Raw genomic sequence first — 14,322 nt, 5'->3', positions numbered from 1 at the left:
TCTCAAACCTGCTCTGAGCAGTTTTTGTTCTTGGTTAAGTCGTGGTTTCTGTGTAAGCCGGCCCTGTATAAGCACTGCCACTCCAACTACAATCTCTCCAAAGACAATACCAGCGTACTTGGATGACCCGTACGACACTGGCACGCAAATTGTGAGGGGCTCTCTCCACAGGGCGAGGGTTTTTAGAGACTGCCAGAATCCGCTGGCACACTCGGATGATATTCTCCATGAAAGGTACAGATTCTCATCCGAGGGAATTCGTTACCTTTGTCAGTTGATCCGTCCAGATGTCTCTAATTCCACTTGCTGTAGCAATGCCTAGTGACCACACGTCTACCTTAGATTCACCTTCTCTTCACTTATTGGAGTCACATAAGGTGGTAATTTGGAATTTGTTAGCTTTTTCTCTAACATATTTGTTATGACTGATCTACTATTTTTTATAGTATTGCACTTTAAGGAAAAATTTGACATGTTCCTAGTCGTTTTCTCAATTCACATATGCTTCTGTTTTGTCCTGCTGTAAATCATTTGTTTGTTAAACAATGCTCACCTTCTATTAAGTGTCATATGAACAGACACCTTTTTCTTATTAGCTGTAAAACATAGAAACACACTATTAAGTGGAGGCTAGACACAACAAATCCTTCATAATAAGTAGAAATATAAATACGTAGCCCTACCACTTGACATGATCTTTTTACATTTCATCTTGACTTGCTGCCACGTACGCTTTCCACTACTATTGCATCTGAAATCGGATCAGTTAAGTTATTGTTAACATTTATATGTTGTTAACATTAGGTTTATGAGTAACATCACAGTAATGGAACTTTAGGGAGCATTACATCACTTAACAGCAAATAATAGGCTTACTTCTGACTTGTCGTATCTGCCACGCCCCGACGTTTTGCGTTCTGCGCCTTGTCTACGCTCCGTGCGTCGTCCCTGCGTGGCAGAATGACCGGACTCCCAAACAAGACACCTCAGCTAAGCAAGGCGGAATACCTTGCCCTTACGGATGAGGTTTTGTATTGGCTACACCAGCCTGAAGTCCGGGAGGATCCCCTGCTTCTGGCTATAGCCAGCCGGAACAGGGACGTTTTAAGAACATAACAACATAAGAACTATACAAACGAGAGAAGGCCATTCGGCCCATCGAGCTCGCTTGGGGAGAACTTAACTAATAGCTCAGAGTTGTTAAAATCTTATCTAGCTCTGATTTAAAGGAACCCAAGGATTCAGCTTGCACTACGTTATCAGGAAGACTATTCCATACTCTGACTACACGCTGTGTAAAGAAGTGCTTCCTTAAATCCAGTTTGAAATGTTTTGGAGGAGATGCCCCTACCCTCCTCCGTGAGGTGTGCAACAACTTACGGCGGGTAGCAGAGGCGAATATGCGGAAGGTAGCCCTCACCAGCGGACTGCCTTTTGGTCCGCTCTCGGACTTAAGGGAGGCACCCGAAGTACCGCCACCTGCCACAGGAAAGCGAAAGAAAAAGCGGAGAAGCCGTCGGCAGGAACACCCCCAGGAGTTATGTCTGGGGGCTCTCTCTCTTTCCGCTGTTTCCCCTGCTGGATGTCGGGAGGACCCCCTCCCTGTTCTGAACCCGGCAGTGTTTGCACCTCCTACCGCTCTGACTGTTCGCCCGCCGCTTCACTGCCCTCGTCTGCAACCTGCCCCTTTACCGGGATGCGCCTGGTCCTTAAAGGGGCCAGGGCTGTTTGGGACTCCATCCCGCGGGTCCCCAAGTTCCTGAACCGGGCAGCTTCCCCTGTGGTCCCGGTGCCTGCGGCTGCGCACCCAGTGGTCCCCGTGTCTGCGGCTACGCCCCCAGGGGCGCATGTGCCCTCAGTTGCTACAGCGCCCCCTGTGGGCCCGGAGCCTGAGGTGCCTGCAGCGCCCCCCGAGGTCTCTGTTCTCGCCCCTGAGGTTCCTGTGCCTCCAGCTCCAGCTGCACTTCCCCATGCTGGTCCGGAGTTGGCGCCCCCTGCTGCTGCGCCTCCTGCCCAGTCCCCTGTGCAGCCCCCCGCTCGGCTCCCCATGACTCCTGAGCTCCATGCTCAGGTCGGTGACTCCTGTGGCCCCTGCTGCTGCCGCAGTGCCCGAGGCCCCTGCTGCTACAATGCAGTCCCCTGTGCAGCCTCCAGAGCTCGCCGCTCGGCTCCCCGCGGCCCCTGCAGTGTTCCCCGTGGCTCCAGTGGCCCCTGCAGTGTCCCCCGTGGCTCCAGCAGCCCCTGCAGTGTCCCCCGTGGTTCCAGGTCCCGCGGCTCCTGTTCTGGCGCCCGAGGCCCCCTCACCCGTGGCTCCTGCTCTGGTGCCCTCTTCTGAGGAGCTGGTCCTGGCTCTGCCTGCAGCTGCACCGCCCAAAGTCCAGGCTCCGCCCGCAGCTGTGCCCACGCCCGAGGTCCAGGCTCCGCCCGACGTCTCGGCCCTGGCTCCGCCCATGCCACGCCTGTTGGCTCCAGCCCCACAAGGGTCCAGACTCCCCGGTCCCGGCGTCCGATGCGCCGCCCCAGGAGGGTCCAGACTCCTCGGTCCCGGCTCCCTCGGCCCAGTCTCAGTCCCCGACAGTGGTGTAGTCTACGTGATACGCTGGTATACGCCGTATGCCCACTAGAAAGGCTTAAGAATTTCCGTATAACCACTAAAAAGTGACCGATGTTACGTGGCAATCCATGCGTGTGTTCATTACATTCGCATTCATGGACAAGCGAAACTCCCCTTTGCTTCTCTCCGCTGCTCTCTGCTGCTGCGTCACCTCTCCTCCTGTTGCCAAGACTGAGCCAATGAGCTTACACTACAGCGCACTGCTGTGCGATTGGTCTGGTATTCAGCGGCTCATTTGTAATTGGCTGGAACGGTGTGGGCGGGAACATATGAAATTCACTCAGGAAGAGAGCACGGAGAAGCGTCGCAGAAACTAGCGGATGAAGATGAAGAGAAAACAAGCGACACTTTTTGATTGTTTTTATAAACCGGCTCCTCCAGCTGTAGCAACAGAGACAGCCTTAGAAGAACCCACCACCTCCAGCTTGACGGCTCAACACAAACATAATGAGACTGACGTCAGCGTTACTCCTGCCCCTGGTAAGTACAAGTGGCTTTTTTTTTTAAGTGGCTAGTTTACAAAGTTGTTAAAGCTAGCTCAAGCATGTCAGCACACAGCCTAGCTCAGGGGTAGGGAATCCTGGTCCTGGAGAGCCCATAGACTGTATTGTAAAACCATTGTTTATTTTTTTAGATGGGAGCTCCTGGCCAGCCGTGTGGAGTGAGAGTCAGGCTAGAGAGTTCCAATCAATGGTATGAGAGACTTTATTGAGGACCAAAACAAGGAGCCTGAAAACCTTAAACCTCTGATCATTTGCATGAAAACCATACCATGTAGCACAGCTGAATGTGAAAGAGGCTTTAGCCTAATGAACAATGTATGCACTGATAAAAGGTCTTCTCTGTTACTGTCAAATGTTAGTCATCTCATGATGATCAATATAAATGGCCCTCCTGTTAATCTTTTTGAGCCTAGGAAGTATGTAACAACGTGGTTACGAAAGCACCACTCTGCAACACAGACACGACGACAAGTGAAACCTAAGCAGCCCAAGAACAAACGCTTTTGGAACATTTTATAGATCTACACATTCATTTGGTTCAATCTGTATTTGAACAATTAATATACTTCTTTACGTCTTAGTATTTGAACATGTTTTGAATATATGCTGTATCCATGTTTTCAATACAATTCCTGCAGCTCTGTTATGGTTGTTGTACATTTATCCAGTTCAAATACAAGCATCTGAGAATTTTTGCAAAGTTAAATATGCAAAAAATAAAATAAAATTCTTGACTGCATTGCATGAACCAGTGTACTTTTTTTTTCTAAGCACAGTATACCCACTACAAAAATGTAGACTACACCACTGGTCCCCGAGGTGATCCCTGACGACCTGACCCCCACTCCTTCCTCCACAATGGAGTCGGAAGAGGAGCTGGAGTGGGACCCCTCGGGGATCACCTTGACTGTGCTCGTGGACCCCTCCAGGGGGTCACCACCACCACGGGCATTTCGTCAGGGTGGTTCACGGCCGGGTAGCCGCCTCTCGGTCTCTCGGAAGGGAAGGGGGCACCGACATCGGGGTAAATTCCTGGAGCCCCCCTTCCTCCCCCAGGCTCCGGCTAGGCGGTTGGCCCTGGCCTCACCCAGGGCACCTGGTCAGCCAGCCACGGCTCAACCGCCACCGTACCCTCGACGGCCTGCGGGTCTCTTGCCCACGGCTCTCCCCACGGCTCCCTCCTTGCCACCTCCACCAGCCCCTTTACCTGCATCCTCGCCACCCTCAGCCCCTGTTCCAGCCCCGCAGAGACCTACTGCCCCAGCGTGCCCTACTTCACGTCCCCCGAAGGTCCACTCAGCTTCCTGTTGCCCCCTGCCCTTGGATCCCTTTGCCCTTGTGTTTACTTCCCATCCTGTTTCACCGTCGTTCCCCTTGAGTTCCTTCGTGCCCTCCATGTTTCCCCTTCGTCCCTCAGTACCTTCGTCTTTGGTTGATCCCTTTGTGCCCCCTGTGTCTCTTCCGTGTCCCTCCGTGCCTTTGCTCCCCTCTGGTCCCTTTGTGCCCCCTGTGGTTCCCCCTCATCCCTCAGTGCCCTCTAGTCCCTTTGTGGCCCCCATGTTTTCTCCCCATCCTTCTGTGCCTTTGTCCCCTGTTCATCCCTATGTGCCTCCTGTGGGTATGCCCCCTGGTGTGGTCTCTCCGTTGTCCCCTTTAGTGTCCCCGGGTCCCGTGTTTCCTTTTTTGGTGCCCCTGTGTGTGTCTGCATTCCCTGTAGTGTGTCGTCTGTTGTCTGAGTTGCTCTCCTTGTGCCAGTTCTGTGTGTCCGTGTTGATTCCCGTGGTTCGTTGATGTTGTTCTTTTTGTCTCCCCAGGTGCCATCGTGTCTCCGGTCCCCGTCGCTCTGCTCCCCTTCGGCGCGCCCAGAGTGCGCGCCTTTGGGGGGGGGGTCCTGTCATGCCCCGATCGTCCGCTCCTCTCGTGTGCCACGCCCCCTCATTAACCCCATGTGGATTCCCCGTGTTTATCAGCTGTTTCCAGTTACTGTCATTAGTGCAATGTATTTAGTCCGTGTTTCAGTTTGCTTCCCCAGTCCGGTCATTGTCATGTCATTCCGTGTCTTCGTTGCTGCTTCCAATGAACCCCGTATTTGCCCCGATGTTTTGCGTCCTGCGCCTTGTCTACGCTCCGTGCATCATCCCTGTGTGACACTGTGAGCCTCTGTATTCATTAACAGTATTTCAATTCTTTTCAGAAAACACTTCATAGTCTAATAATCGGTCGTGAGATATTTTAGACCACGTTTTATGACCATGAAAATGTACTTATGCATTTCCTTGGTCGGAAATACGTTGCCAACAAGCTTGCCTGCTTTTGTTGGCTGCAGTGGTATTGGACTTTCTTTACAGCGTTGATTTAAACTCCTTATAACCCTGCATAATTAGCATGCAATCTTCCTCCGTGAAACATGGAGGTCACGCCATGAGTCAAACGGTGCCTTGCACTGCTGACCGTGCTCCATTTATGTGAACGCGCACAAATTCCAACGCAGTTAACACCGATGCAACAAATCAACTTTCACTTAACTGGCATCATAGTACTGATTAGCACCGATTGAGACAACCTGGTTTTGTCAACCCTGCGTTCGCAAATTACCGCCGGGTTAAATCGGATTTGGTTAAACCGCCTTCGTAGTACAGGCCACAGGTCTTTGGCTGTTGGTGTGGTTTAAGCCTGGCTGTTGAGCTCAGCTGACAGAAACGCCCCTTCACAGCAGGATTTATTTGTTTATCAAACTCAATGATGAATCAAAGATGACACCAAGCTTTTAGTATATGACCGAAAGTTTTCTGAAAGAGGCCCTATTTGTTCTCTGAGATCATGAACAGACCCTGAGTGACCAAAACTCATGACCTCTGTCTTGTTTTCATTAATTCGGAGGAAAGTCATTGCCGTCCTGTTCTTAATATCCTCAAGACAGTTATAAAGGGCCATCAGAGAGCAGCAATCACCAGGTTATAATGGCAGATAGAGCTGCGTATCACCGGCATTGCAATGATATTTTACATTATAACGTTCGCAAATGGAGCCCAAAGGAAGCATGTGTACAGGGAATAGGAGAGGGCCTGTATCACAGCATTGGATATGTTTACAAGTAAGGCCATAGCACTGAAGGGGTGTGGCCATCCCACACAGTGACGAGCCCATTCATTCACCTCATCTGGGCCTTTTACTAGTGATTTAAGGTCCTGGTTTTCCTCTCAGACCCTAGAACACACTCACAGGCTCAGGTTCCCGATCCCACATCCTGCTGCAGCTCTTCCCAAGATCCAACACTGCTTTTGTTTTCCTGTGTCTTTTCTTGTTCTAATGGCAAAATGACAGTCTGTGTCTTTTACAGCATCCCCATGGTTCTGCTAAACCCTAATCCAAGTATTATACAAACCAAGTGTAGAGGTATGAATCCAGATGATACATGTCTATGTCTATTATTATTGGTTATTGTTTATTAAGTACATGAGTATTCTAACATAACTTTAAGTTTGTATAAAATGGAATGATGCTTATGTAATTACGTAGACCTGTACATACTGGCGGGTGACGCTAGAGGGAGCGACTGCGAGTTTCATCCGTTGATGAAATCGTCGCACTGCCAGTCATGTTAAACACGGGGAAATCTGTTCTAATTTCTTATCGTGTTTACTCCAATTTACAGTGTGACTAATAAAAAGAACTTATGAGTGCCACCAGAAAACCCTGCCTCTTCTGTGTGTGCAACATAATCATGGCGAGCCAGCCAGGAGCAGCTGCTGATTGGACGAAGTGAGAGAGACAGGTCCTCCTTGAGACGAACTTAGGAATAACAGAAGATTTATGAGTAAAGAGTAGAACGACTGAGTTAATTAACCCTTTTTTCTCCGATTGGAAACAATGGAACAACTTCAGGACTGTGTTAGCTCTAAGTTTTTGACACTAGAGAAATCGGAACTGATAAAGGTGTGCTTCTATCTCAAGTGCAGTGAACCAGTGAGTGAAGGCTTCTCAGGCCAGACGAGGCGTGCACTGATAAGATTGGTGGAGGAGACGCTAGATGAAATTGCGGAAAGTTCAGAAGTGGGACAATACACAGAGAACCTCAATGAACTACTGAATTTCATTGGATCCCTTAAGGAACCGGTTGAACCCAGCACCTTGTCAGTAACCCTTGGTAAGTTAGAGAAGTTAAAAAAGGGGTATGTAGAACTGCAACAGACACAGGCTAATGCTCGTCGCGCACTGGAGGAACAGATTGGGCTACTTGAGGACAAAATTCAGCCGGGAAAAGAGGAGACAAAGGTGAAAAAGCCGACCACACGACATGAACCGATCCCTGAAGTCACTCTGAGGAGAGAATTCCGAGTCTTCGGACAGATCGGGGAGGCTGGGCAAAGAGAAAAGTTGTCATACACAAGCCTTAACAACCAGATTGAATCAGGAGTGAGGAAGGGATATGCAGAGGTGGAAATCATCGAAGCTGTAATCAGAGCGGTGAGTCCTGGACTTCCCCTCAGGGAACTCCTTGAAATAAAACGAGATCTGACACTTTCCACCTTAAAGACCATCCTTAGAGGACATTGCAAGATAGATTCTTCATCAGATTTACTACACAGGCTAATGAACATCACACAGGAGCCTAAGGAGTCAGCTCAGAGTTTCCTGTTTCGAGCTATTGAACTGAGGGAGAAACTACAGTGGGCGTCTGGAGATGAGCAGGACGGGGAACAGTTTAGCCCTGAGCTCATTCAACGGAAGTTTCTTCGTTCTGTGGAAACGGGACTCTTAAATGACGCAGTGAAATTTCAAGTCAAATCCTACCTTAGTGATCCTAAAGTGACAGATGAAGTGTTAATTGAGCAAATTGGTGAAGCTGCTAATCTGGAATTGGAGAGACAAATAAAGTTGAAGAAAACAGTGACTCCAAAGCCTTTCAAACTCAGTGAAGTGCAAGCAGTAGAATGCGTCTGTGACACTGAACGACAGGTAAACAGTGGAGTGAAGACCCAGAGTGAGAGTATCCTCAGTAGAGATAAGAAGAAACCGGTACGGGGCAAAGACAGTGACAGTCACACTACTAAAGCAATCGAGGACCTCAGGGCAAACGTCATGGAAATGACCAAAATGTTCCGTGAGACAATGGAGGCGACCAGGTCACAGTTTCACCCACAGGTGACTTCATTACGAATGGAAAGGAGGTCCAAAGGCTGCCGTCAATGTCAGGAGGCACGAAGAGGTGATGAGTGCAGGCACTGTTATCGCTGTGGGCAGGATGGACATCTGTCATGGGGCTGCCGACAACAAAGACCAACACCGGGAAATGGCAGGGGGCTGCTGAACTAGACCCTCCAGTAGTCCGTCCTGTCATTGGGTCTAAAGCGAGCCCAGAAGTGCGGTGGACATCCAGACCTGTACAAAGCAAAGAAGGCTGGAACGAAAATAACATTCAGCCTGTTACTCCCCAAGATGTGATTATTTTTGACAACTCACTGTCCCTTGCCACACCTAGGCTCTTGAACATCATTGGAAAGAGATGCCTGGTCCGCTGTCAACTTAATGACATCACAGTGGAGGCTTTGTGGGACACAGGAGCTCAAGCCAGTATTATTAATGCAGACTGGAGGAAGCGACACTTGCCACACACCACGGTCAGACCCCTTGAGGAACTCCTGGAACCAGGAACACTCACGGGATTAGCCGCGAATCACACGGAAATTCCCTTTGATGGCTGGGTGGAAGTAAGCTTCCGATTGAGTGATGATGGAGACACGGAAGAGACCATGCAGGTACCTATGCTGGTAGCGAGTGATGCTAGAGTAGCCGAAAATCCAATTATCGGTTACAATGTCATTGAGGAGATAATTGGCAGGTGGAAGGAACAGTGGCCACAATCTAACACTGTCCAAAGGGTGGGCAAAGCTTTCTCTATATCATTAAATAAGGCGAGAATGATGCTCAACCTGATGAGAACGGTACATTCAAATGTGATTGTTGGGAATGTGCGCGTGGGATCATGTGAGTCATATTCGCACAGTCCTCCAGAGATACCAGGAACATGGAGTCAAGCTTAGCACACAAGTGTGATTTGTTTCAGAGGAAGGTTCGCTTCCTGGGCCGTATGGTGTCGGAGGATGGATATTCTATGGATCCAGCCGAAATAGCCCCAGTACAGTTCCGGACACCAGCGACAGTAGGAGATCTGAGGAAAATTATGGGATTCCTTTCCTACTATCGAACATACATACCAAATTTCTCTTGCTTGGCAAAATCGCTCTATCAGCTGATTGCCACAGCACCGCAAACTGAATTTCCTTCTGAGCTTAAGGGAAAGAGGACAAGAGTTCGTACCAAGTCAAAAGGACAGGCATCCCCTAACACACCCATAACCTGGACACAGACTCATCAAGAAGCGTTGAATATTCTGATTAACCATTTAACAGAGCCACCTATCATGGCCTATCCTGATTTCACTTTGCCATTTGTCCTCCATTGTGATGCATCACAGGATGGTCTAGGTGCAATTCTTTACCAGAAGCAGAAAGGGAAGATGTCAGTGATTGCTTATGGGTCGAGAACACTCACACCACCCGAAAAAAACTATCATATGCATTCAGGGAAATTAGAATTCCTGGCCCTAAAGTGGGCTATCTGTGAACGCTTTAGGGATTACTTGTTTCATGCCCCCCATTTCGAAGTGTACACGGACAATAATCCACTCACCTACATTTTGACGACAGCCAAACTCAATGCAACAGGTCACCGTTGGGTCGCAGAGCTGGCCGATTTTAATTTCACCATCAAATATCGACCAGGCAGATGTAACGCAGACGCAGACGGCCTGTCAAGAATGCCGCTGGACATTGACCAGTACATGAAACTGTGCACAGAGGAGATAGATCAGAAGGTGATCAGTGCTACAGAGCAAGGGGTGATGTTTACATTCAAGGAGGCCCCCTTGTGGACTAGGGGAATTGACCTGCAAGCTGTCCACTTGGTGAGAGATGAAACCTCATTGCCCACTAATTTGAGTTTTTCACAGGAACAGATCAAACAATCGCAACAGAAAGACCCTGTTATTAGCCGTGTCCTGGAATATGCAAAGAGTAACAGACGTCCTTTTGGTCAGACTCTAAAAAAAGAATCGAGCGATGTTAGACTTCTACTCATACAGTGGACGCGACTGCATCTGAGTGATGATGGTGTCTTGTATAGAAGAGCAGGTAAGAGAAACCAACTCATTCTGCCCAGGGAGTACCATCAGACAGTATACAGAGAGTTGCTTCAGGACATGGGGCACCTGGGAACAGAGAGGACTCTGAATTTGATCCGTGAGCGATTTTATTGGCCCTACATGAAGAAGGAGATAGAGCACTTTGTGACATGTGTATGCGAGTGCCTGAAAAGGAAGAAACCTCAAAGGGCTACTCGAGCTCCATTGACAACAATTCGAACCACTTACCCATTTCAGCTTGTATCATTAGACTTCCTTCATTTGGAAACGTGTAAAGACGGGTATGAATACATACTCATAGTGATGGACCATTTCACACGATTCACTCAGGCCTATGCTACAAGAAACAAGACTGCAAAGACAGTTGTGCAGCATATCTTTGGCGATTTTGCTCTTAAATTTGGCTTCCCCGAGAAAATACACCATGACATGGGAAGAGAGTTTGAAAATCAATTGATGGAACAGTTGCAGAGGGTCTGTGGTGTGCGTGGATCTCACACAACCCCGCACCACCCAATGGGTAACGGACAGGTTGAAAGGTTCAACAGGATGCTTTTATCCATGCTCAGGACTCTAAATGATGCTAAGAAGGCGGATTGAAAGAACTCATTGTCAAAAATGGTCCATGCATATAACTGCACCCGTTGCGAATCGACTGGGTTCTCACCTTATTATCTGTTATTCGGTCGCTCACCCCGGCTACCCGTTGATCTCATGTTTAATCTGCAGGTAAATGAAAAACAGCAGAGTTATGCAGATTATGTGGCAGGCTGGAGAGCACGGATGCAGGAAGCCTACAAGATTGCATCAAAGACGGCTGAGAAAGAGGCCTTGAGAGGGAAGAAATACTATGACAAGAAAGTTCGTGGCGTAGGACTTTGGCCTGGTAACAGAGTCCTGCTCAGGAATCTAAGTGAAAGAGGAGGACCAGGGAAACTGCGTTCACACTGGGAAGATTGTGTGTATATTGTGGTCCGTAGAAGCAGCCCTGACGGTCCAGTGTATGAGATCAGACCGGAGAAGGGAGGACAGAGTCGAGTTGTACACAGAAATCTCCTACTGCCCTGTGACAGTTTACCTGTAGAAAATCCAGGGAAAGGTGACTGTCAATTGCGGAAAAGTAAACACCGAGTTAAAGAGAGGAAAAGACTAGAACAATGGCCAGATCCGGACTCAGACGGTGATGAGGACCAACGATATGAACTGCTTTGTAAGTTTCCACCTTGAGCACAATGGGAAATTAAGCAGACTGAATCCTGAGGCTGAATCATTTGAACCAGCAGTGTGGAATGAGAACTCCCCTGGATATCAACCTGAGGCTGAAGAAGAAGGAAATTCAGGCATCACTGAGGTTGAGGAGGTGTGTGCTGTTTCAGATACAGAGGACCGAGATTCAGAGGGTGTCCCACAGGAGTGCAGTGTTTTGGAAACGGAGGATCCAGATTCGGGGAGTGAACTTGAGATACTACAGCCTGCGATTTACCCACGAAGACAGAGGCATCAGCCTAAAATGTTGACTTATGATGCACTGGGAGAACCGACGGTAGTATGTAGAAATCCAGTTCTGAAGGAGATTACTTTTCAACCGGACTTGTGGAGGCCGTGGATGTTTAAAAACAACAGGAGAGAAAACTGAAAACAGTTTAATACAGGAAAAGGATGTAAGGATGAAACAGGAGGGATACACATTGGACTCGAGACTTGTGGCCTGTATAGAAATGACTAGAGATTATTAGACTGAGTGAGTATGTAGCTCATGACTAAAGATTAGAGAGTTTAGTTGTATGGTAAGTTTCATCCATTTAAGAGGTCACTGGTTGCAAATATGTTAAGATTGTTGGTAGGAATAGTCAGATGAATGGTGAAGTGCGATGGTTAGAACATGTTACAATTAGTTACGAACCCTTTCTTTTTTTTTTTTTAAATTGGGCCATTGGTAATGAGGGGTTTACTGGTTTCATGCTCAGGTTTTTTTTTTGATATGCCACCTGGAACCTTACTTTTCTCTTACAGCATTGTATGGGCCTGGGCACGACTTCTTAGGTTGTGGACATGAAAATGTCATAGTACATTTTAAAAAAAAAGTGGGGGTGGGTGTAGAGGTATGAATCCAGATGATACATGTCTATGTCTATTATTATTGGTTATTGTTTATTAAGTACATGAGTATTCTAACATAACTTTAAGTTTGTATAAAATGGAATGATGCTTATGTAATTACGTAGACCAGTACATACTGGCTGGTGACGCTAGTGGGAGCGACTGCGAGTTTCATCCATTGATGAAATCGTCGCACTGCCAGTCGTGTTAAACACGGGGAAATCTGTTCTAATTTCTTATCGTGTTTACTCCAATTTACAGTGTGACTAATAAAAAGAACCTATGAGTGCCACCAGAAAACCCTGCCTCTTCTGTGTGTGCAACACAAGCATTATTACTTAGAGATGCTGTGATGTGAAAAACCTTTATTTATTTATTCCCCACAGGTGCTGACAGTGTTTACACAGTGAGCAGGATGTCTGCATGGAGAGGAGGATCTGTCACCATCCCATGTTTCTATGAAGACAGATATAAAACTTGTGTGAAATACTGGTGCAGATGGGATTATAGGGATTCATGTACTCCCATAGTACACACTGACTCCCCACAGGAGGGTAAAGTGACAATCAGAGATGATCCTGACCAGCGAGTCTTCACTGTGACCATCAACAATCTGACAGCTGAGGACAGCTATAATTACTACTGGTGTGGTGTGATGATCGATGGACGTCCAGAAGCTGGTATTTGGGTTGAACTGTCAGTCACTGATGGTAAGATGTCTGTCATAAATATGTAGAAGTTAGGCCTACATAAATTTGAGCCAGAAAATGAGCTATTTTTATGCTTATTGTGAAGCTACTTGACTGGTTAATCTTTTCATAAACTGTTTTTCCAAAACAGTGGTACTTAGTAAGACCAACATGTTTAATATTTCTGCACAGTTTAGTACTGTAACCTACAGTGGGCTGGTACTGACTCTTTATTAATATGTGTATAAATGGTGTAAGAGGGAGTGAGAGTTAATCAGCCTGGTAATTTTCATACTGTCCCTGCAGGTGTGTCCACAATGAAAAGGTTGTCTGTACAGAGAGGAGGATCTGTAACCATCCCATGTTTCTATGGTGACAGATATAAAACTCATGTTAAATACTGGTGCAGAGGGTATAATGTGAGGTCATGTCCTTCCATAGTACACAGTGACTCTCCACAGGAGGGTAAAGTGTCAATCAGAGATGATCCTGACCAGCGAGTCTTCACTGTGACCATCAACAACCTGACAGCTAGGGACTCTGGTTATTACTCCTGTGGTGTGAAGATCAGTGGAGATTCAGATGTTGAAGATCAGGTTCACCTGTCAGTCACTGAGGGTAAGATGTCTGTACTGCAGACTGTAGCCAATGAGATGCACAGAATGTAACATGTCACTCAGTCAGGAAGGAAGGACACTAACACAGAAAGAATAAAAATATTTTAACATTTAAAAAATATATAGAATAGATTCCAAATTCTACTTTTGTTCAATAGCATACCTGAGACCATTGATAAGTAACAACATCAATTTAAATTTGTTGTCTTTCATTATAGAGACTGGGGGCAGCGTGGGGGCCTCACACCTCCAGGCTTGTGGTTTCAATATCCGGCCCCCAGCTCTCTGTCCTTTTGTTTAGTTTTATATGGTTATAAAAATGCTTCCATTAATATAAGCATGTAACTGGCTCATATTTTATGCATAGTGTATTTTATTTATGCACAAATATCACAGTGTTTGTTCCTAATCTGTGTGTTCAGGTTCCCCAGAGCTGTCAGTGGACAAACAGGAGGTGACGGGTGTGGAAGGAGACAGTGTCAGTGTTCAGTGTCACTATACATATGATTATGATCAGAGGGTGTGGTGTAAGATCGGGGGCTCCTGTGTATCAGAGGGATCTGTGAGTTTGGATGGGAGGCCTGTCCTGATCAGG

At 47.4% G+C, this 14,322-nt stretch overlaps 1 protein-coding gene across 1 annotated transcript in view; it reads left to right on the top strand.

Annotated features, from left to right (window-relative positions):
- LOC111859620 (CMRF35-like molecule 8) overlaps positions 1 to 14,322 on the top strand; it is a 120,787-nt gene that overhangs the window by 34,546 nt on the left and 71,919 nt on the right. The window lies entirely within an intron of this gene.

The sequence above is a fragment of the Paramormyrops kingsleyae genome, chromosome 4 (assembly GCF_048594095.1).
Source record: "Paramormyrops kingsleyae isolate MSU_618 chromosome 4, PKINGS_0.4, whole genome shotgun sequence".
In the NCBI taxonomy this organism is placed as follows: domain Eukaryota; kingdom Metazoa; phylum Chordata; class Actinopteri; order Osteoglossiformes; family Mormyridae; genus Paramormyrops; species Paramormyrops kingsleyae.
The sequence above is the reverse complement of the archived record's forward strand: the minus strand, read 5'-3'. Positions and strand labels throughout refer to the sequence as shown.